The following is a 26811-nucleotide window of genomic DNA, read 5'->3' as shown; positions in this document are numbered from 1 at the left end:
TCCATCATATGATGAATTTAACAATCCCTCTGACAGTTTGGCTGCTAAATCCATGATTATGAGTTACGCAAGACACAATTATACATTGTAGCTTGAAACTGACAAACTTAGTCAATATAATAACATTTATATAAAAACTACTGTACACGCTGACTATTCACTGACTTCAATAGTCTTCTATGAACAAAAATGACAAAAAAAGACCAATAAGATAAGGTTTCAATCTGAAAAGCTCTGTGGGTGTGAAGAGTGAACGAGTTCAGTGATAATCCCAGAGTATTAGTGTTCTGTTTGCTGATCAGGGTACCAGAGTGCATATGTATTATTCCACTCACAATGCTGTGTTTGTCTTCTATGCAGACTAACTAATAAGAAAAGCCTTAATAAAACAAGCAATTTGTCTGAGTCACAGCTGCTAATTCATGCAATGGTATATTCCACAGAATACCATTCTTTTGCATTAGTCAACAGGACGCAAACCGATTGCACTTACAGGCAACTGAATTGCAGCAGCCACTTGTCGGCCGAGGTAATGACTGATGACTGAGGACAAAAAGTGAAGACGGAGGTTGTGATAGTTTTTCACATCAGGTGTCACCAGGAGGATTAGTTTGTTTCCGGGTGCAAATTGTCGTCAACTACTTGACGATTCATGTGAGATTTCACAAAACTGTCGCACTCTTTGTGTTTGTCCACGCCATTTCCTCTCCTAATCTTTCTGCAAGCAGGAGCAGAGCAGCCGACTTAGAGACACACATCTCTAATGATGGGGCTCCTGTTAAACGATGCCTTTTCCAGACATCACTCCTCAGCATGTGTACACCATCGAGCACCTTGAGGACGCTTCTCATAGCGGTGAAGCTAAACAAATCTAAAAATACCACGAACAGAAATACAAATATGCAACTGCATACCAACTTCTGCTGTCAAACATGAAAGAGTGATGTGAGGTTGTGGTCTGTGTTTTGTGGCGGGGGGGGAAAAGGTACATTGGATTGACGCTACTTTGATAACCACTATCACGCAAGACGAAATAAACTGTTGATTAACTGTTAACTCAGTCTTTAGGTAGCAGGGCCCCTACAGGTTTCAACAAGTCAAATTTAAGTCTTTTTAAGACTTTTTTAAGACCATAAAGCATTGGTTCTCAAAGTGCGGCCCGGGGGCCAATGGCGGCCCGCAGAAACATTTCTGGCGGCCCGCAATGAATTACAGTTGATAGTTTTAATCCAGAAGCTACTAAGCTTGTTAAATGTTTATTGGACATTACTGGATACAGACAAATAAGTGTAAACAAAGATACTGGGTATTTACCTGGTTTCTATATGGTGAATTTTAGTGTATTATTGTGTTATAAGCTGGTAATAAGTAGGTAGCTAGTAAGTATATTGTAACAGAAATGTGTTAATTGGTATTAACCTGTAATTAGAAGGTAAGAACAATGGCCAAAATACTGGGTAATTACCCAGTAAATTATAAAGCGTTATTATATTAATGCTTAAAGCTGCATTATGTAATAAATCTAAAGCAACTGGCCGTAAAAATCCTCCTAATATGTCACAGAGACTCAGGAATAATGTTCATATAACAAACTGAACTCACCAACAACAACAGTACAGACAAATTATTTTGCATTAAAAGATATTTTTTTGCAGACTGCAAATCATATTTATGTTTTGAAATCATGTTTTGGCATGTGGCGCCACCTACCGCCGTCTAGCAATCATTGCAGTCAGTAGAGTCTCAGCTGCCGAGCAACCACGGGTTGCCAGTTACGTCAGAAAACGAAACCTAAAAGACCTCGGTATTTTGAATTTGAATGTAGTAACCGTTTTTTGGCCACATTCTTACATATGGCACCTTTAAATTACATTATATTAACGCTTATATTAGTTAACGCTAAACTGTAGAACTGCAATCTGGTCATTAAAATGATTACAAATGGGATTTCTTTCTGGGTTTTTTTTTCCTTTGGCGGCTAGACAATGCAGGAGCACATAATATGTATAAAAAAGTGGATTTTGGGTCATATAAACCCATAAATACTAAACAGTGTCCCTTTAATAGATTTTTTAAGACCTTTCAAAATTGCATTTAAGACATTTTATGAGATTTTAGGAGAATTTAAGACATTTTAAGGCCTTGAATTCAAACTATTGGATTTAAGACTTTTTAAGACTTTTTAAGACCCCGCGGATACCCTGGGTAGTAATGAGGCATTTCATCCGCATATCAGCTATGGAACATTTCTCATTTTTTTCATCAATAAGTAAAGTTGTCTGGAAAAAAAACTAAGAACAATTAAATAATCCAGTGTCCGTCGTCCTCACATTACCATAATAAACACGACTGATCCTTTCTCCTGGTGTTTTTTTTTTACAAATGACATGATGTAGTCTTTATGAATCAAACTGTCATTATAAAACTTGAGGGTGGGGTTTGGAAAAGAAATAATTTTTTTCACCTATATTATATATACATATATACATATATATATATATACATATACATATAAGGAAATTACAGACTCAGGGTTTTATTAAAGTTGAAACATGTTTCACCCTAATTATAATAATTGATTTGAATTAAAGAAAGATAAATAGGCAATAAAATTGACTGATTTCCATTTTCTCCTTGAAATCCTTTTTGGAATTTGGAGTGGACGAGCTCAGGCTTGTGACGAGCTCAGTCCTTTTGAGTTCAACTCAGCTTTACTCTTAAAACAACATTCACTAAGAAAAGAGTAATTGTGCTTCGACGGGAGTTGACAAGCTTTGTGAAAGCTTCAGAAACGGGAGGTGTTGAGAAGTGCTGAACAATTAATCATTTAGCAATCAGCAGTTTGACACGATTAATAATTATAGAAAAATCGTATTGTATTATTTTTACATTTTAATCCTTGGTTTCCATGATAGAATAATTAGACTGTGGAGTTACAGACAGGAGAGGAAGATGAGCAGGTTGAGAACTGCCTGCCCACGTTCAGCTACACACCCCTTTCAAAGCTGTGTTTTCTTTCAGATCAGACTCTAAGCGTAAAAATCTTTCTTCAATACAAACGAGCTGTGTGCGTGTGTGCGTGTGTGCAACATCTACTTTCACAGATCTCTGAAGTGACAAGAGCATTTCATCTCCGTTGCATCACTCGTTGGAAGCAATTCGGGGAAGAGAAACAAAGTGAAATGCAAATAACCGCAGCACATTAAGTTTTCCAAAACACAGCGTGCAGATTGAAAGCATGCATGTGGCCGTGCGGCACAGACAAACAACAGCACCGCTGTCAGATCCCCGATGTGAGGACTCGGTTTTTTGCAAAACCACCAGAACACAATGAGCTGGACCTCAGCGCGGCCTCGTGGTCACATGGACAGTAATAGGCCCAGAACCTCACCACAGGTTAAATAAGAGTGTGACCAGACTCTAACCCGAGAGATCCCAAAATGTAGATCCCAAAGACACAACCCTGCATTGGTTCTAAACGTGGTGTCGAGGCCGTTCAGCAGAGGACAACAATAAATTGTATTGAGTTTCTGAAACACCTCAGAAAACTAAAAAAAGAGTCACTTTAATTATATTCAGTGTTTTCTCTTCGTTCATTTAGGAGTTATCAGGGTTAGTATGGAAAAGTATGGAATCTAATTTTAGTAATTTCCAGGTGTGGATAAGTATAGAAAAATGGATAAGAGTACGGAAAACTGTTTGTGTTGTTTCTAGACCACTATCTCGCTTTCTAAAATTAAATATATTAATATATACAAATCAAAACATGTTACTAACGCAACATAGCCTACCTGTAGATGATATGAAACTAATCAAACTGGCTGTAGGATGGTGTCGGGTTACCAGGGTTGCTGTTCGCCGTATGACTACTGTCGTCAAACCTATTGTCGGCAGCGACAGTGTCATGGTTCGATGCAAATTTTTCAAGGGCTGGCTTCATGAAGAATGAGTGAAGGATTTTAAAAACATTTATTTACATAATAATCATCTAACAACTGGTATTCAGATGTTTAAAGCTGACATAGAGTGGTCCTGTTGCACATAAATGTTAGTTATGGAGGTCTACTTACATACATTAACTTGTTTTTATGGTCAAAAACCTCCTAGTTGCTGTAAACGAGCCGATTGAAATCCTCTTTTCTGACGCTGTTCATCAGCCGCGATGTTTCAGAGTGAACTTTCACCCCCAGAAGACAGAGTCTTGTGATTGGCCAGTACTATTCAGCACACCAGCTCTCAGAAGGGCAGCTCCCCCCTCTGGAACGGTGGATGCACTGCAAAATTTTTTAAAAGTGTTTAAAAATAGCTTCTTCACGACTCCCCGCCGCAGTCCCTTTTATGACTTTGACCCAGAGTCAGAAGATACTGTCGCTCGTGAAACACCTCCACAACGGACGTTATTCTTCTTCTGCGGTTCAATGTACGCAACCGGATGTGCCCGGACTAGTGCCCGGAGCAGGACGATCTGCTGTTCAGGAGAACCGATTTTTACGTAACTATTACGGGATTTTCAGAGATCTCGTTGAGCCCCGAGATAACAATAAACACAGCGTTCTCAGCAATGGCTGAACTGTTTGTTTTGAACCTTCAGGGCTTCATAAACAAGGTAATGACGATGATACACACTAAACAACAGTGTTAATAGGAACTTCTGGTCTATGTCCGCTTTAATATTGACTGAAAAATCCTCAGAGAAGTCTGGAAAAGTATGGAATTTTGGAATGGAAAATGTGTAGTGAGTTATTGTTAACTATCTTGCTGCTCTATCTCTATCTTGACATAAAATATTTTTCAATTATTTCTGTCATGTTAAAGTCCTGTTGGAGGGACATAACATAGCCCTAATTGTATCCCTTAGGTTATGTCAAATATATTAAGATCTACATTTAAAGTGAATCAGAGTAATTATAAACAACTGTATGGGTTTAAATTCGCATGTTGAATAAGAATTGTCATTCCAAGTTTTCTTCAGTCTATTTGTATGTTGAATATCTGACATAGAAGTGAGTGGGGAAGAGACCAAAAGGTCATCCAAAATGGGATAATGTTTTGGGGGTGCTTGCACACACTGCACTGTCTCCATATGTAAGAACAATAACATTAATAACAAACAAATCCCCGGTAAGTGAATCTGCAGTCAAGTGTCATTGTTGTATTCTGTTTCTTCAACACTTAAGGTGTTTCATAATTATCCATCTTTTGTAAAAAATGAGCATGTACTGGCTTAAGATTATTAAAGATTTGTACAAACTGGTGATAAAATAGTAATCCCTGCTTTTTTAAGCCTGTAATCACTCCATTATCATTGAGAAATACTGAAAGCAGGAGACGTAAGCTGACTCTACAGAGTCAGACTATGGCTGAGAGGCACAGTGCCAAGAAGACATCCGACTGCTGGTGGTAGGGGTGTAGTAGGCTGAGCTTGTGTTAAAGACAGACCAGAGACTTGGAGCTGGTCCAAGATATAGTATGAAGCTCTGGACCAGGTCCAAGTCAGCTGGAGAAAAGCAGAGTTAAAGCCCTGCATTAACCTGGATCTGTGCAGTCTAGCTGCACTGCTGACAGATTTATCAACCAGGCTTGGAAGAACTGCCTACTCAAATGGCAATATAGCTATAACCACCTCTCTCACTCACTGGAAGCTTCTCTCTGGTTTAGTTCTTGTCTTTCAGCCTATACTATTCTATTTCGGAATTTTACTCTTTCACTCCTTTTTCATGTTCATACTATTCGAGCAATATAAAGTTCCACTTCACCATCCTCATCACCACAATGAGTGCTTTTGGTTCTCCAGGCTTCCTCTGGTCCCTACCTGCATGGATGCAACCTCAAATCATCCAAACATAATATTTTTGGGCTCCGTTAGTCCAACTCTGTATCTCACCTAAAAGTTAACTAGTATGAAAAAAGCGCAGCGCCCCCCTCTGGAATGGTGGATGCACTGCTCCTCATTATCAAAACATTTTTTAACAGTGTTTAAAAATAGCTTCTTCACGACTCCCCGCCACAGTCCCTTTTATGACTTTTACTCAGAGTCAGACCCAGAGTCAGAAGACACTGACGCTCGTGAAACACCTCCACGACGGCCGTTATTCTTCTTCTGCGGTTCAATGTACGCAACCGGATGTACCCGGACTAGTGCCCGGACTAGTGCCCGGACCAGGACGACCTGCTGTTCCGGAGAACCGGTGTTTCTCATACATGAAGCTACGTTTAGAAACAAGTCATCCAGAAATCAGCCAACCAGGATAGGAGACACAACACATATTTTCCTTCACCTGAAAAGATACCATCCCAACACATAATGAAAGAAAGCACTCACCCTGGCACATTACAACACACTGCTATTTTATTGTATATGTCTGATGAGGTCATAGGCAAGTGAGCTGTTCTAGAAAGTCGAGTTGAAGTTGTTGTTGAAACAGGGACATTGTTCCAAGTGCTCTAAGAGTACAAGCCCATAAACGCCACAAAAGCCCATATACCCTCCTCTCTGCATACTGTATACTGAAGTTTAACTAATCAAACTCAGGCTTTGGATGCTCCTGGAATATCAAGGTCTATCAATATGGGAACATATATATCATATTACCCAGCCCTAAGCTCTACACTGGTCCATTATTTTTTGTGCATATCCATGGAACTTTCCATATTCAATAATACACAATACTGTGGCAGCCGTAGCTTTCCAAATGCCCCAACTATTAATTATGAGCCATTTAGATTCAATCAAACTTGGAGCTGCAGCAATAAGACAAAAATGAGAGGAGAGATGGCCTGGAGGAGGCAAAGAGTCCAGACGTGGGCTGTGCTGCAACTGCAGAGCAGCACACCTGTCTGCCTGATTAAGCCATGGACAATGAGACCTCTGTTGCTATCTGTCCACCTGTCTACTGAGTGAGGCCCCTTTGCTCTTTTTCTGCAGCCATTAAATTCCTTAGTGCAACTCACAAATGTCTATACACCCCAGGGTCTGCTGGTTATTAATAAATACTTCTTGCTGCACATGCACACACATTAGTGTAGAAAAAAAAAACATCAGCATGGAATATAGATCTTACATACAGTATTTGGGACAAACCAGAGCACCTGCCGGGAAAACCACAGATGCCTTGCAGCTAGAGCTTCACTTTTGTACTCAATCGCATACAAAGGAAAATAACTTATCCTGTTCAGTCCAACAAATCCAAATCTTGTTACTAAAGCAAATGTATAGAAGCATGTGCTGCCATAGCTGCAGATTTAACGTCATTGCTGCAGACGCAGAGTAGCCTGCAGTGCTAGCTTCTTCAATCTCACAAAAAATGGCCACTTTTGGAGACTCAAACTTTTATAGAACCGGTAACTTATAAGTGCTAGGTGATATCAGTCCGCCGTTGCCTAATAGGAAGTATGACATGCTGCAGCTGCAGCTGCTGCTGCTGAGACATAAATCCTTCAAATTGCAAGGTTGGTTTTATTTCAAACATTCTATCAACACAGATATGTACATCGATAGTCTGCCGTTACAAGTGATTTGCATCAGGTGCACTGTGGAGTCGGTATGAGTGTTTTTAATGCCATGCTAACTTGTACCATTGACTTGCGCTAGCCATAGCATCAGCGAACTCGGCAACTAGAAGAACAGAATGAAATTTCTCGAAAAGAACAAAAATAGAATTGGAAAATAGGTCTTGCACACTTGCAAAGTGTTAAACAACAAAATATAATGGATATAAAGGTCACAAAATCTGTGTATATAGGCACTGCAGAAAACAAGGGTGGATGATGATGAAACGTGTGTCACACGGAACAAAGTGCACCGCTGCAAACAATTGCAAGTGTAGAAAGTATGGATCCACAGTAAGAACTTAGCTTAATGTGTTGCTTAATCTCAAGGTCAGATTTAATTTTTGGCAACAACCTAAGTAAAGAGACATTATGGAAAAGGAAAAAAAACAACATTTTCTTTAGTTAGCCCAGCACCAAGTCTTTTTTTGGGGGGAAAAAATATCTTAAAATAATATAATGATTACAAATATAAAGTAAAACATGCGGTTGGAAACAGCTACATGGAGCATTTTCTGTAACCGAGGCATCAATCAGCCAAAACTAACAGTCCTGGGTTTGCTACTGAACCTCATTATCGTGTGTCTGTTTCTAAATCTTCTCTCCCACATTATGGCCTGTCTGGACTGCAGCCTGTATCATATGAAGTATGCACACAGTATCACAAACACCGATGATGAACGATGTGAATTTGATGCGAACGCGTCGGTGGGTCTTTGAGTCTGATACTGGTGGCATTTTTCGTTTTCTTGTGGTTTACGAATGGAATGGTTTGTGTGCATAAAAGTCTGTGGGTGTGTGTGTGTGTTTCTACACATTCCCTTTTTCCTGTTTCCTTTACTGTTTTACTCATCAAACTTGTTTTTGGATCTCTCCCTCTCTATCCCCGTTCCCTCTCTGTCTCTTACCCTAACATTTATGCCCTCTCTTCTCACCATTTACCTTCACTACTGTTTTACTTTGGAGCATATGAACAGTTAAGTAAAGGTTGCTTTAACCCAATTATGAAGTAGGAGAAATCATTATATATAATATATATATATATATGTATATATATATGTATATATATACACGTATATGTATATATATATACACATATATATATACACATATATATACATATACATATATATACATATACATATACCTATATATACACATATACATATATATACACATATACATATACATATACATATATATACACATATACATATACATATATATACACATATATATGTGTATATATATATATACACATATATATACATATACATACATATATACACATATATATACATATACATATATATATACATATATATACATATACATATATATACATATATACATATACATATATATATATACACATATATATACATATACATATATATATATACACATATATACATATACATATATATATATACACACATATATATACACATATATATATATATATGTGTATATATATATACACATATGTGTATATATATATACACATATATATACATATATATACACATATACACATATACATACATATATACATATACACATATATACATATATACATATACATATATATACATATATACATATACATATATGTGTATATATATACATATATATACATATATACATATACATATATACATATATACACATATATATATACACATATATATATATACACATATAAATATATACACATATATACACATGTGTATATATGTGTGTATATATCTTTTAGTTTTGGACAACTGGTATGCAATCAAAATCAATTAATGAACAAAAAAGACTGAAAGATGAATAAATTAATCATTAAAGTATCAGTTACATCACAAACAAACAAGCTTTTAAGTTTTATTTACATTTGCTGTACTTTATTCTATGTCACTTGCTCAATATCGGTGCATTACTAATTATTATTATTATAGGACTTCTAAAACATAACCTGTCTACCTTCACAATGATACCATATCACCGGAGTAGGTGAGTAGTAACCAGCAGAAAAGAAAGTTAAATTTTTTTTTTTTTTTTAAATCATTCATGGAGCTGCACAGTACTATATGAGACCGCCATCTTACTGTTTACCTATGAAGACCACTTCCACAGTGTCTTGCAATGAGGAAAGATAATGATGTGTATAATGTAATAATTTTTTTAACTAGAAACACATACACGTTATACAAGCTCACATACTGCATGCACGATTCAAACCACTTAGGATAAGAAGTGCAATTTCTTTAAAATGAAGTGACACATTTACGAGGAAATGTGCCGAAGACGTCCCACAATGAAGAGCCTTGTTTTTTTTTCCTTTCAAGGTTCCAACAGACTCAGACATACTTAAGAAATTATACTATATTAAACTATGTATGGATTACAGACTGTGATACTTTCCAGTGGACTCCGAAAAAACGCACAGACATTCTGACCTAGCAAATTTGTCAAAAACGATTTTTTCCAAAGCAGGCTAACGACAACCTTTTTAGAGGGAGCAGAGAAAGTGTCTGAGGCTGTGTTGTTAAATGTCCCTTTATAAAATAAAAACCCTCCCAGCTGTGCGCTGTCCCACTGCCAACCTTTTCCATTAGAAAAAGCCACAAGGTTCAAACATGTATTGTTTAATATGAATCGAATACCCACTGTTCACATTATATGGTTCCAAATTCCAGCTTCACCGCAAAAATAGCATCAGAAACTTGTGTGTGGCTGGAAACTTTGTATGGGGAGGGGGGGGATGAAAGTGGTGGTTTATCCCTATCAATGATATTCCCCTTTCCCACCATTCTCACTATTGTTGCACTCTCCACCACATCAACATGGACACGGCTTTTCAGAGGGACAGGAAATGTGTGGTCGAGTTGAAGAAGGAGTTTAGATTTGGGATGAGCAATAAAACAGCCAATTGTCAGTTGACTCACTTCAAGAGTTTATACTAGCTACTTATTGTTTTAATATTTATTGGTTTGTCAATACAAGTGCATAAATTGTGACCCTTCCCAGCGTTGGAGTTTGAACACTTCACTTGTTTGTCCTCATACAAACCAAGCGGCCAACAAATGAACTTTATTTAAAGTGATTTTCTCCAAACCATGAAATAAATTCATTGTTTATTGAAACCAGTATATCAAAAACATCCGTGAGGTTCTTTTATTCCAGTATTATGTTACTTACTCCACTTCAATAGTCTGAAGAAAAGACTTCCAGCCAAGGAGGGATTAAGAACATGATGGAGTCTGAGTGGTTTCTGCACCGCTGAATATCACATGAAATTAACTGCAGTCCATTTGATGGACTTGAAATAACAACGTGTGATACAGATGTTGGGAAAAGTGTGAATATATGCTGTATGTTTGGGATGAGGTCTCTCCCTCAGTAAACCTCATCCAGGTTGTTCCTCTGTTTGAAATTAACATCACTGCAGAGATGTGGCATTGCGAGTTCTTATACTAGAGGGGTAAAAACAAGCAGATGATGCAGAAGCCCTTGAACTATCCATGGGAAGACAGTACATGATTGGTTCTTTATTTGACTTTCACTGAGCCTCGTTACAGGTCAAGCTGACATTTGCACGTGTCCTTCGCTTTATTAAAGGGCCCATATTGGGCAAAATCAACTTTTTAATCATTTTCATCACTGCAGAAAGATGTAGATGTTGTCCTACATTTCTTCTCAACCAAAGGCTGCCTTTCTGTCGTGTTTCCACGTTCTCTCCTCATATTATTGATCCACACACGTCACTTGCAGCCGCAGTAACACTGGTGCATTCAAAGTGTTTTTCTAGCATAGGAATTTACATACAAGCCGCGCTGTTTTTCTTCGATTCTAATGTTTTTATGATCTCGAGAAGCCAAAATTGTGGTCACTATGCATTACGGTGAAACTCAGTAAGTTAGATCGACACTCCCCTGGAAGCAGTGGGTGTGTGTTTACCTGGGTCTCATTCACATGTAAATGACCAGGCACAAAACCGAGCATTCTGAAAAGGGCTGTTTTGGCAGAGTTATTGAACTGCTATTGTGTTTCATCCTTATGATATTTTGACTAAAGCATGACACAGACATGTTCACTAGGGCATCAGGAACTAGTTTAACTTGGGGTAATAGGGTATAACATGGGCTCTTTAAGACACTAAACTGAGAGAAGGAAGATGGTGGAGAAAGGACAGAGATGGCAGAAAAGGCCACCGACTGTTTTATACACATCATAGCAGATCTGTCCAGCAGAGAGCAGACTCACAGCAAGCCACAAACCATTGCCCACTGGTTTCACTCTAACACGTCAGCCAGTGTGTGTGTGTGTGTGTGTGTGTGTGTGTGTGACTACTGTGGTATGTCCCCTCCAGTGATCGTACGGGGCTGTTTTCACAGACCCAAACTCTCATTAGCAGCCTCACTATTAGCTGTGATTAAAACACTATTAAGCCACACTTCCTCCCGTTCACATTTGTTCCGCTCCTCCTCACCTAATCTGCCATAAAGGTCCTGGGCTTGCAGGATAATAATGAGGTAGTATATTTGGACATCTGTGGACACACACCAGTAGTAGATGTCTCACTTTTTTTAACCTGCATGCAGAGATGAGAGGCTTGATGAAAAAGAAAAACCCCCTATTTATAAAAAGATCCACAACGTGACCCCCGTGTTCGCCGTCTCTCTCACTGCCTCGCTGCTGCCAGACACATTAAGGAATGTATCTTTGTGTGCTTTGGCAGCAGATCAGCATCGGCTGGCGGAGTGTAGCTGTGCAGATGGCTATCAGCCTTATCTGCTGCTGATAAATCTCCCAGAGGAGCCGTATAGAACCCTGTACTAAGGATTTCAAACCGGTCTTCATCACAAAAACGCCATCCACCCAATAAGCTGCACAATCTGGAATGGAGACGTACACACATGATGAAAAGCAGTGTTCTCACCAACAAAATGACCTTTGAGCATAAACGATTAGGAAAGGTCAGCATCAATAACTGGCTGGACAACTGTTCTAACTTTTTGCTTTGGAATCAGAAAATATCAGCACAGTTTGCTCTTTTCTCTCTTCCCAAATGTCCCTTAAAGGTGAAGTAAGTAGTTTATTGTGACATCTAGAGGAGAGGCTGAAATGTAAAACAAAGAACTGCTCCTCTGCTCACCCCCTCCCTTCCCTGAGCGCTACGGTATCCTCAGCCGTTCAAATGTCGTCCTCGTCGACTAGACAATGCAGGAGCACATAATATGTATATAAAAGTGGATTATGGGTCATATAAACCCATAAATACTACACAGTGTCCCTTTAAAGTTGACATAGATCAGTCCTGTTGCACATGTTATGTTGTTATATGTTAGTTATGGAAGACACCTCCACAACGGACGTTATTCTTCTTCTGCGGTTCAATGTACGCAACCGGATGTACCCGGACTAGTGCCCGGAGCAGGACGATCTGCTGTTCCGGAGAACCGGTGTTTACATGACCGGACCGGGTTTTTTCAGAGATCTCGCTGAGCCCGAGATTACAATAAAACACAGCGTTCTCAGCAGTGGCTGAACTGTTTGTTTAGAACCTTCAGGGCTTCTTGAACAAGGTAATGACGCAGATACACACTAAAAAAAACAGCGTTAATTGGAACTTCCGGTCTAGGTCGGCTTTGATGAAGAAGCTGCCGAGATTGGGTGATTATATTTGAGATTGTGCTGTGCTGTTAACTCTTTCTGCATCCGTGTCTGGCGTCTGCAGAGGTCCGACAGCGGATGATTGTGAGCACGCCTCACGCGTAACGTACTGCGCATGTGTCCTGTAGTACAGCATGCATCGGTCCAGTTGGTGGTGCACTCTGTTTTCAAAGGAGACAACTAAAAGGACAGTAACCATGGAAACTTGCTTGAGGTTAGGTGAGGAGGTCCACCAGTACCCACACATGTACAACTCAGTGGTCCATCCATCCATTATCTACCGCTTTATCCTCCACCAGAGGGTCGCGGGGGGTGCTGTGCCTATCTCAGCAGACATTGGGCGATATGCGGGGTACACCCTGGACAGTTCGCTAGTCCATCACAGGGCCACATATAGAGACAAACAACCATTCACTCACACCTACGGTCAATTTAGAGTGACCAATTCACCTAATCCCCCATATCGCATGTTTTTAGACTGTGGGAGGAAGCCGGAGAACCCGGAGGAAACCCACGCACACACGGGGAGAACATGCAAACTCCTTGCAGAAAGGCCCTTGTTCCAAAGATGTTCCAAACGGGGCTCGAACCCAGGAACCCGGGTCTTCTTGCTGCCGAGTGCTAACCACTACACCAACCGTTGGCCTTACTCAGGGGTCAAAAAAGTAATATAATGCATGTGACTAAAGGGCTAAAAGCTTTGTTTTGGACCTTTAAGGTTTTACTATACCTATACTGCACTATATAAACGATACCTTGCTGGGATCAAACGGTTGTAGCTCAATACATTCCTGTGTTTATGGGACATTTTCAGTATAGGGCTGCGCAACACATGGCTGAGAAATCGAGGAGAGGGAGTAGCCGGACCGAAGCCCAAGAGGTCCAGCGCAACATCCAGCGATGGTGGACGATGCATATATGACCTTTAATGTCTGTCACTGCTGCTCACTGACCAACTGTTCCATGTCGAAGGAAAAGTTTCCCATTTTTTCCAGCAATACAAATATTTGCATTCTTGCTGAGAGTAAGATAAGAAGATGGATATCACTTTCATGTGTACGAGTATGATGCCACGGCCAGCTGCCACTTACATAAACACCAGTGATGACTGAAACAAATATTTATGTCATAAGTAAACAAAAATAAATCTGTCCATCTGCTCCTCTGAAGCTAATCGACTCATATCTTGCTTGATTGGACACAAAAGAAACAGACATTTTTACAAGGTTATGCCTTGGTCGTTCTTGAAATGGAATTTGAAAGCGAAGAGACTAAAAAGGCCACATCTGCATCTAAGAAATCCACAATGTAACTGAGTAATCATCTCCTGATCACACTGTACACTGTGATTTAACCAGAAGGTGTTTATTCAAGCAGGTATATGTCCACACCCGCATGGATCCTCACACAGACGGCCAGGGTGGGCTTACATACCACCTCCCTTCAACCCTGCCCTTTTCGGTTCACATTTTGAGGAGAAACTGTGTATGTAAGTAGATTCACTTTGACCACAGCTGCTGAATGTACTCTCACACACACACACACACACACACACTCATGCACTCACACCAGAACAATGCCACTACAATCCAAGCACAACATCTGTTCCAGTCAGAAAGCACCGCCACGGCCAGAAACATGTTCAAAAACAAAATAGCATAAAAGCAATGAAGTAAAAGAGAAATAAAGTAAAAAGAGAGGTGCATGGAAAACGAAAACAAGAAAGTCCGTAATTTCCATTTGATACTCTTGTGTTTTTTGTGGCACCCCGCGTCATTTTCCAAGTAGCTGCGCTCCCACACAGCCCCGAAGCGCTCAGTCCTGGGTTTTCTCCCCGAGATAATAAAATCACATTGACATTAAAAGGTGCTAATTGCCAAAAATGGAAGTTAATTTAATTAAAAGAGAAAGGATTAATAACAGGAGAAATTACCTGGAATGAACATTAATATTTACACAGAAGGGATTGTGTGTATTTTATATGTAAGTGTGTAGAAGTGAGTGTACAGAGAAAGTACTTGGTAAAATGCTGAGGGGGAAAAAAGATTCCCACATGAAGAAAACTGGAGCGAGATTTTGTAATTTTATTTCGTTCAAAATCACACATTTGTATATTTTCTTGGCACTGCATGCTGGAATCTACATTGTTTTTCCCTCTAAAAGGAACTTAGAAAATAGTTCAGCCATGGGTTAAAAGTAGCAGTTATATTATTAAGCCATAGGTTTATAGTCTGCAGAGCCTCGACGGGAAAACTTAAAAGAAACTACAGTTGATTAAACACACTTTCTAGGCAGGGTTTTTGCAAAAAAGTGGAGTAAATGTTCCTCAGGTGTCGTGCTATTAATGTCTTCCTCTTTCCTCCCATGAGGAATCTAATAAAGAGCATATGGACACAAACAGCTGCCAACTCCGGGGAGAGAGACGCGCATTATCTCACGTAATATCTGCTCAGTCGAGTACGCAAGCTGACTCTTTTGCACCGATTCTTGTTCAAGACACAAAACGGTCATTTTGATATTTCCCAACTTTTTAATCCACACATATTTTTTTGTTTTAATAAAAAATGAAACGACATTTCACGTACAGTATCTATCAGAAGTGTAAATGTTTCCACGGAGATAATTAACACAGTCTTTGATGTGTGGTTAACTCCCCTATGATGATTCTGGGCTCTTTCTCTTCCGCCGACTCCGTCGCCAATTTTCGGAAGAACTACAGCATGTCTATGTTAACGATTCCAAGTGTGTATTGGAGTGCATATACCATTTGCAGCAGAGTGCACCTCAGGACACACTGCTGAGACACTGGCTGTGATCACAGGGATGGGCGCTTGGTTTTGGATACAAGGGGAGACAAAAGGATTTGGACAGTGTAACTATTGCATTGAGCTTGGGGGATGAATATCAACACATTATTGCAAGAATCCTGGCTGCTTACAGGCAGAATTACTTCACGATCAGATGTTTTTGAAGGAGTCATAAAGGAAACCAATGACAGAAACTGTAACCGAGGGTAGAAAATGGAATGACGGCTGGACCTTTGACTTTAAAAGGGACACTGTGTAGTATTTATGGGTTTATATGACCCAAAATCCACTTTTTTATACATATTATGTGCTCCTGCGTTGTCTAGTCGCTGTATAATAGTTTTTGTTTCATTTTCGTAGTTTTTCAAAAAGTCATGTAAAATAACATGGTCGCGGGCCGCGGTTGCATTGCCACGACGCCATGTTTCTACCGGAGCCTGTAAGGACAAACGCGAGAGAACAAATCAAGCGTCGCTTTACTTGTAGCGGAAGTCCCGCCTCCACTCTCTCCGCTTCGTCTGCTACGGCCGCGGTAGCTCGCCCTCTCCTCACGAACCTCATCTGCTGACACGGAGAAAGACGACGAGGACGACATTTGACCGGCTGAGGACACCGTAGCACTCAGGGAAGGGAGGGGGTGAGCAGAGGAGCAGTTCTTTTTTTTTGTGTGTATCTGCATCATTACCTTGATTATGAAGCCCTGAAGTTTCAAAACAAACACTTCACACTTCAGCCATTGCTGAGTGTTTTATTGTAATCTCGGGGCTCAGCGAGATCTCTGAAAATCCTGTTATAGTTACGTAAACAGCGGGTTCTCCGGAAGAGCCGATCGTCCTGCTCCGGGCACTAGTCCGGGCACATCTGGTTGCGTACAATGAACCGCAGAAGAAGAATAACGTCCGTTGTGGAGGTGTTTCACGAGCGACAGTGTCTTCTGACTCTGGGTCAAAGTCATAAAAGGGACTGCGGCGGGGAGTCGTGAAGAAGCTATTTTTAAACACTGTTAAAACAATGTTTTGATAATGAGCAGCAGTGCATCCACCGTTCCAGAGGGGGGAGCTGCGCTTCTGAGAGCGGGTGTGCCGAATGTCACTTCCGGGGGACTGGCCAATCACAACACAGTCTGTCTTCTCAGGCGAGATTTATGTCTGAAATAAGTGCTTCAAAAAGGACAGATTTCTATCGCCTCGTTTACAGCATCTAGGAGGTTTTTGACCATAAAAACAAGTTCATATATGTAATTAGACCTCCATAACTAACATATGTGCAACAAGACCACTTTATGTGACCTTTAATAAGAGTAAACAAACACACCCGCTTGTTGTCCGCCTCCACCGCGCTGACATTACACGGTTAGAACCTAGTTTTCAGTCTCTTGGGTTCTGCCTGAGGGAGCTCTGGATGTGAAAGCCAGCAATTAGTCTTGTTTTAATCTGCTCCAACAGAAAGTGCAGGTGAACTGCAGCGTTGGCTGTGGATAATTCGCACAAAAGGAGTGATTCATGTTTTTCTGTCAGCACCACAGCGAGCGCATGATCGAAAAACTATGTGTGCAACACGTATGACAGAGAGCATGACAGAGCAAGCTGCAGCAAGAGAGAGCTTGGGTTAGCTGTAAGCTTGGTGAAGGAATTTGCTGCAGCACATGTCTAGTTTTTACAGCAACAACATTTGCTGCACGTTAAGGTAAATGTGCAAAGATATTATACAGCTGCTGGAGTCCTCACTACGACTAAAAAAGTAGATCATATCGGTCCAGTTCTGAAGTCTTTACACTGGCTTCCTGTGTATCAAAGAATTGACTTCAAAATACTATTGTTGGTCTACAAAGCGCTGAATGGTTTAGGGCCAAAATACATTTCAATCTGATCTTCTGCTTAGCTACGAAACCATCCAGAACTCTCAGATCATCTGGGACAGGTCTTGCTCTGTGTACCCAGAGTCAGACCTAAACATGGAGAGGCAGCGTTCAGTTTCTATGCGCCGCATATCTGGAACAAACTCCCAGAAAGCTGTAGGTCTGCTGAAACTCTCACCTCTTTGCCGCTGCATTTCAGTAATTTCCAATACTGCACTGTAACCTCTATTCCTTTGATACTATTGATTTTATCTTTTTTTTTAATCTTTTTTTTTATATTTGTATCTATTTTGTTTTTTAATCTTAATCTTTACATTTTACCTCCTCGTTTTTAGTTTTAGTTTTTACTTTGATGTTATATCTGATTTTATAAACGTCTCTTTTCTATGCTTTTTAATGTTTTATGTAAAGCACTTTGCCTTGCCTTGCAGTAATTTCTAAGACATCTTGGAGTTCTGAAGATCATTTTCTGTGAGGTCACTTCACTGAGGCCTATTGGGAGCTTGAAAAGGTTTTAAGTGTCATTCTAAGAAAGAGAAGGCCAATAGTTAATTTGTATTATAATGGGAAAATGTCTCCAAAGACACAGGGATAATGAAAATGATCCTTTGGAAAATTTGTCCCTGTAACCTGACGATCTGTTTACCCTTTTTTTTGGTGAGAGCCTGTGTGTGTGTGTGTGTGTGAAGTGTTAGGTATTGGTTAGGTTGTCTAAATAAATAAAAGTCAACGCAGAGTCTATAAAATAATAGCTGCACGAACTGATGTGTGTGTGTTTTTTTTGCGTCTGTGTCCCAATACTTCCCATGTGTGCAGGGGGAAGCTGACGGTGCTTTGAAGGGACCAGAGACATCGCTCACACAACAGGGCCAGAAAACTGCACTACTGGTTGGTGCTGACGCCATCCGTCACCGCAAAGACCACTATCAACAAAGGAGGGACCGTAACGAAGACAGACTGCGTTTTTGACATTTGATTTCCCCCCTTTCTTTTTTCCACAAAAATCATCATTGGACAATTACAAGCACACTGTATACATAACCACTTCGGCCTTCAACCATAGACCTAAATACTGTGGCTGGAAAAAGTCCAACTACTGTTCTTTTGATCTGTCAAATTGAGGCAGCGGAAAAAATTCCATCACAACAGATGAGTAAATGAAATATTACCTTACAATCACAGGCACACGATGTGAAATCGATCCGCTGAGTCCCCAGATCACTTTTTCAAAAATTTTAAATATTGGTCAAATACGTAAACAGCCGCGGGATTGTCAAACATAACAAATCTCTGGGACGTGACTTTGGCTGAAACCTTTGAAATAAACATTACACGATGACAAGGTCGACACTGTAAAAACATCGACAATTGACTTTTTTCTGTCCTTTTCGTGACGCAAACGTCTGCCTCCAACGACAGAAAGTGAAGCTTTACGTATTATTTACAGTAATGTGCAGAAGTCTTAGGCCACCATTAGATTTGTTGTTTTAGCGATGCTATAACGACAATAGAGGATCATTATTTGTATTTCACACACACACACATATATATATACACATATAAATATATATATATATATATATATATATATTCACACACATATATATATATATATACACACATATATATATATATAAACCATATATACACATATATATATATACATACACACATACACATATGTATATATATATATACACATATATACACATACACACATACACATATATGTGTATATATATATACACATATATATACACACATACACACATATATATATATATATATATATATACACATATATATACACATATATATACACATACACACATATATATATATATATATATATATATATATACACATATATATACACATATATATACACATACACACATATATATATATATATATATATATACACATATATATACACATACACACATATATATATATACACATATATATACACATACACATATATATATATATATATACACATATATATACACATACACATATATATATATATATATATATATATACACATAATATATACTGTATTTATTTAGCTGTATTTACTGTATTTAGCGTGATCTACCCTTACACTTGAACAATAACGCAGCTCTGTTAATACTGGAGTCGATTTTTTTTTTTTTTTTTTTGATTTTTTTTAAACGACTTAAAGACAAAAAAATTATTCACGCGATGTAGTCTGTGTAAATGCATGACGTTTTAAACACACATACACAGTGTTTCAGTGTCAGTTAATGAAACCATTTAAATACGTAGCACAGACTCCTTGTCTGTGTCACAGTCTCTGGACTAAAATACAGCGACAGCGTGATGCCAGTCGCGGACCAGACTACTGTGTTGGGGGTTCCGTACGGAAGCTCCCGAGGGCAAAATGTACGCCATAGTAAGAGAAGAAAAAAAAATTATGTTTTTATTTTTAAACTAAATCAAAAAAAATCGAATTAATCAATAAAATCGATATATCGCCCAGGCCTAGTTACTGGTAAATCCTGTGTTTGTCCTACTATTTAGTTAAAAGAAATATCTGCTGTAAAAAAACGTCTATTACGCCAGGTTTATTCAAGACATGCTTGAGCATTACATACACATGTTGCATGAGTTAAACTCATTGACAGCTCGCTAATATGCAAGACCAGCTTTAAGTCGCGTCACTTCACTCCAAATTCACATGATCACAGAATTTGACAGACAACAGAGCTTTTGCACAGTACTGTAAATATACACACACGCAATACACACACACATATGTATATTTCCTCAACTGGTTTAGACTAAACAAACAACAGCAGTCTTGTCGATTTTGTGGTTTTTACTTTAGGTTTTTCATGTTGTTGTAATTATACTCATCATCTTCTGATCCCTGGTTAATCCTTAAAGTCATTCCCCTCTGCCTCATACACACGCCAATGAAAACCAAACCTTTACTCTTCCCTTTCCCTTTCTCTCCCTCTCTCTCTTTCACTCACACACACACACACACACACACACCTCATTTTCCCCAAACTCATGCACATGCGGAAACAGTAGTGAGGCCGACGCTGTGGCGTAGGGATCCTGGTTTGTGTGATGTGGAAGCTAAACGTCTACTGTTTCAGAACATAAACATAGAAGGATTGCCCCAGAGAAACGCACACTTGCCGGCAGACAGACTGAAAATATTTCTCCTCCACCCTGATGACAACTGGGAGAGTTTTCCATCGCGATAACAGAAATGTTTTCACACCCTCTGGACACATACAGTCTCCTCATTGTGGCCATTTTCACACAGAGAACTTGTTTCGGGTCCAAGGTGCACAACACTCGAGTCCAAATGCAGGCGGCTTGCCCACTGGAGACGCTGACAGATGATATATCTGTGGGTTTGGCTCGGATTTTCTCTCACAGTCGAAGACTTATCTAAGATTCTTCCTTTCTCTGTTTCTCATCAGGTCGTTATCCCCCAACTATATCATAATATGAGTCAAACCAGACCAAAACTGTGCCAACACCAACAGCAGTTGGTGCGCACCAAACGATCCATCCGAACCAAAAACTCTAGTTCGTTTCGTTTTCGTTGGTGTGAAAGCATCAATCGCACTCAGGTCCGCACCAAATCAAGCGGACCGAGACCGCCAAAAAGAGGTGGTCTCGGGACCGCTTGACTCCGCACCAAATGTCAGACTCTGGTGCGGTCCCTCTGGTGAGAACGCGAACTCGGGTCCAAACCATATTCTGCAGTAAATGCCATGGACATAGCCTACCTTGTAGGTCTTTGGAGAAATCTTCGTCTCATAGTTAGCACGACCACATTCGTGAAAAATAGCGCGTCTCCTCTGCCTGAAATTACGCGATATACGTCTTTCGCCGACTCCAGCGCATCAGCAGATTGTTCTCCAGACGCAGCCGCGACTCATTCTCAAATTGGATATTTTGCCAAAAATGGCCAATACAGAGAATGTAATAAACGAAGATCAGAGCAAGTAGCAATGTGCGAACGTGTTGCTCCATAGTGAGTCAAAATTGGCGCTTTTTTACCGGAAGATATATACACATTGATGAAACGTCAATCGGGCCAATTTTGGTTCGTTTGCTGGTGTGAAAGCCGACCACACTGGAGTCATATGTTACTTAATAACAGTTGTATTGCCTGGTGCGGATCAAATAATCGAACTAGTGGTGTGAAATCGCCCTTAAAGAACGCACAAGAACATTAGCTCTTTGCTCCAAACTTGCATTGTGTATCTCTTGGGGTCGAGAGAAGCAGTGAGGCCTGACACGGGGGCAACCATTGATAATCCCTGGAATAACACAGACAGGCTTCGTCGCTTCCTCTCTCAAACCAAGGGCCTAATATGACACACACTCGTTTTATGGTACATAGAGACCATTGGAAACCACAGATGAGTGAATACCTGTCCGTTGTACATTCAACAGTCAGGTGAGAAGTTATTGCTTTCCAAAGTCTTTCCTCGGACTCTGTCTAGGAACAGCCCAGACACTTTCACATCACGTACTGTACATCCTCATCTGCCATGGTTTCTTTCTGTCCATCTGTTTGTTTCCGTCACTGCAATAATGGCACATCCTTGCAAGAGCAACACTTCACAGATGTGTAGCTGATTACAAAATGAAGGCAAATACTACAGTTGAGTATTCAACAAGACACTCCTCAGTTTTCACCACCTATTTTCCCACTTTCAGAAAAAGTCTGAATATGGATCTAGATAACCACTAAAATATAATCATGTTTTCCTTGGACCATAAGCTACATTCCCAGAAACGTTCCCCCAAATCTGTCCTTTACTTTTTGAGATATGCTGCTAACCACTGCCAGTCAAATGCAATCAAAAACACGGCCTCATTGGCAAAGGAAAGAAACAATATGTGATAACGCTTTTGAATATTGGTATAAGGATATCAGTTAGAACAAATTCAAACATGCAGTGTTAATGTCTTTCTGCATTGGCTAACATAGTCCCAAAAACTTTAATCTTGTCATTAAAACGGCAAAAACATTTATTTTCTAATTTTTTGGGTATAGGAGTACAAAAGGAGTACTCCTATACTATACCTAGAGATTTAAAGGTGAAGTAAGTAGTTTATAGTGCCATCTAGAGGAGAGGCTGACATTTACAACAAAGAACTGCTCCTCTGATCACCCCCTCCCTTCCCTGAGCGCTACGGTATCCTCAACCGGTCAAATGTCATCCTCGTCGTCTTTCTCCGTGTCAGCAGATGAGGTTCGTGAGGCGAGGGAGAGGGCGAGCTACCGCGGCCGTAGCAGACGAAGCGGAGAGAGAGGAGGCGGGACTTCCTCTACAAGTAAAGAGACGATTGATTCGTTCTCTCGCGTTTGTCCTTACAGGCTCCCGTAGAAACATGGCGTCTCGCTGCTAACAGTGGCAATGCAACCGCGGCCCGCAACCATGTTTTTTTACATGAATTTTTGAAACACTACGAAAATTAAACAAAGAATATTATACAGCGACTAGACAATGCAGGAGCACATAATATGTATAAAAGAGTGGATTTTGGGTCATATAAACCCATAAATACTACACAGTGTCCTTTTAAATACAAATGAATGCCTGTTACATTCAAACAACTGTCAAATGAGTTCACACAATGCTGATTAAGCCATTTCAGCTCCACACAACTCACTTAATGCTTTAAGTAAAGTGAGCTAGACCACAACCATGGTAGAAAATTATAAAATTAAACAAAAATAATCTGAAAAAGAAATAAATAATCCATGTCGATGGTAACTTTTTGGCCATTTTCTCCAGCTCACACTGTCTTTGTGTTAAATATTATATCTTTTGTATGTATCTTGCACACACTATAACAGTGACGGTAAATTGTTGATATACTGTGCAGAGGTAATGAAATAATGACTATAAAGTACTGGTGGGGGAAACACTGACATGTTGACAAGCGTCACTGCTGGTGGGATCTTATTACATGACGGTCTTTAGTTTTGAGCCTGCCTGTGTGTGTTGAAGTGAGTAATGGGACTTTGCTTGGTTTTCTGAAAACCAACCTGATTGCGAGGTTTAAGAATCTCTAATCTTTACATCTACCCCCTGAACCTCGCTCTCGGGTCCCTTTTTTTTTTTGCGAGAACCGTGACAAATTCACAAAATTTGCAAATGCACGCTCATAATTACAAAGTCAAATTTCCAACAGCACAGTAACGTTGCTGCTTGCAGAAAGCTTTTTTTTAGTGAAGGCCAGAGGTGACGGCGCTATGTTGCCAATCAAACTATAAAGAGTTTCGCTCACTTAAGGCAGTTCAGGAAGACCTGAATACGTAATGAGGACCCAAGGGGTTCATTTAGTTTCCTGTGCATTCTGTGAGCCCCTTGTCCCAGCAAGTTCAGAGCAGGTGGGAGGGTGGTGTTACACACACCTGACTGAGTTCATACCTGTTTTCTTGACAGGGTAAAAGAGCCATCACTGTGTTTAAAGACATGCAAGCAAACAGCGATGGGTTCCCATGAATATGAACAATGATCACATTACCAGACTGTAGAAAACTGCACAGCTACTCACAATCGTCCAAACATATCCCTTACTTTTATAACACACAAAAACTGCAGTGACGTCAGTAAAAAAATACATGTAGCTACTTCTGCCAAGCAAGTCCCGATCATAACTTAATAAATTGTTGTCAGCACAGTAGTTGAATAGAAGATGTATGGGAAAGAATTTCCACATCTGAAAGATCTGAAAGAATAATGCTGGAGAGAGGCCTCTGCATTCCCCAGAGGCCAAGATAAGAAAAGGTATGTATATTACAGTAGTCGTGTCTGTGTAAAAGCAGCTTTGCCTCTTAATTCTAGCCCCCAGAACCAAAGAAAAGCTGCTGTTCATCAATTATAGAACAAATATTGATTTACCTCTGATTTACCTCTGATTTACCTCTTCCAGGTAGCTGGGACTGACAAGAACTAAGTAGCTGATCGGAGCGATAAACAGGAGCCAATAATAATCACACACCTGAGGCAGTAACTGCCATGATTTCAACTTCTGGTTTCCAATCTGATCGGGTTTTTTTTACTTAAAAACCTGCAAATATAAAATGTGAGATATGATCTGAATCATTGTTTAACCCAAGCAAAACGAAAACATTTATTTCGTTTTTTATTGGTTTCTGTCATTTCCTCTATTGAAAAAGGATGTAATTAATTATCTGTTTGCCAATTACTTGCCAGATTAAAATGTATCAATTCACTACTTAAAGGTGAAGTAAGTAGTTTATAGTGACATCTAGAGGAGAGGCTGAAATTTAGAAAGAAAAAATATATTGTTGTTGTTGTTGTTATTACTTGCATACATAAACTCCCTGACTAAAACAAAAAAAAGTAATTGTGATATTTCACTAATACATAGAAGCCTGTGGGGGCAGTGTTAAATAAATTAGGTCAGCTGACGACCTAAATACTGAATGACCAGATTTAATAGAAGATCTTGGCAAGAACTAATGTGAAAGTGCATCATTTTGTCAAAGCAATGCTATGATGAATGTGTTATGTATTCAAGCTGAAGGCAATCCAACAAATGATTCAAGTTGGTGGCTTTTTTCGTCCGGGCAGTGTACATGTCTCAGTGTGAGTCTGTGGTGCAAAACAGTGACACGTGATCTGAATGAAAACTATTCCTCTGGTGCAGATGAATCTGAACACTTATCTGACAGCTCTACACAGCGCTGCATGTAGTTAAATAACCACACATCTTTACAAAAGTAGCCCAATGAGCTCAGCCGATGTCATGATGTCAGCCGAGTGCACCGACACGGCCGAGCAAAGAACTCATTGCGGAATAAAATGCATAAGCCGAGCCGAAAAAGAAGAGTTCGCCACATTTCATTAACCTCGCACTGAGCTGAGCAGCACAGACCAAGTCATACACTCTTCACTCTATTATGATATAACTTAAAAGACTTTCACCGCAGTACACAAGTCATCAATCATGTCCTCATGCGGGGCTGCCCTGGGTTCACGATGGAGCTGGAGCCACATGCACTTACTGCATCCACCGAGCCATATGTATAAGCTCAAAGGCACAAGCGCACACTTAAACACAGCAGGAACATGTACAGCCAATGTCTTTCCCAGGCCTTGCACATCATTTTGACCTTATACAGAGCCACTTATGCAGATATGCACACATGTGAAACAATATGCACCAGTCAGGAAGGTCAAATGGGCTGGAACAAAAGCTGAGGTAAAGCCTCTTAATTCTGTCAGCTTTGAAGAGGAAGAAGAGGAGGAGTCAAAGAAGAACATAATCAGTGATTCTGATTGAAGTTTGATCAATATTTTTTGATTAAATCCGCTTACTATGTAGTTTTACATGTACACAAAAGTGAATATTAAAAATGTAATGACTTCATTAGGCACAGCTGTTAAAGGGATACTTCACCGATTTGAACGTGGCTTTGTATTGCAGAAAATGTGCAGTTTTTGTGTATGTGTATTCAGTTTTTCCCTGACTTGTAAAAAAATCAGTTTTCCCTTATCCAAATGTGCCCTACTGTGAGTCAAATGACGCGTTTTGCATCACAGTAGGGCAAACAGATTTTTTTCCAACTCAGTGAAAAACTGAGGGAGGGAAGCACGTTTTCTAAAAAATACTACTGCTATTCTAGCAATACAAAGCCACATTCAAATCGGTGAAGTATCCCTTTTAACTGCTTGTTCACACATCTAATCGGTCAGTCAAGTCAGTTCATATAGACATGAAGACGCGGCCAAGACGACCTGCTGGAGTTCAAACTCCATCAGAATGGAGAAGAAATTTTAGATATAAAGGTGAAGAACTGCTCCTCTGCTCACCCCTTCCCTTCCCTGAGCGTTACGGTATCCTCAGCCGGTCAAATGTCGTCCTCGTCATCTTTCTCCATGTCAGCAGATGAGGTTC

The sequence above is a fragment of the Microchirus variegatus genome (assembly GCF_963457635.1).
Source record: "Microchirus variegatus genome assembly, chromosome: 8".
Taxonomy (NCBI): Eukaryota; Metazoa; Chordata; class Actinopteri; order Pleuronectiformes; family Soleidae; genus Microchirus; species Microchirus variegatus.
This window is presented reverse-complemented; position numbering follows the sequence as displayed.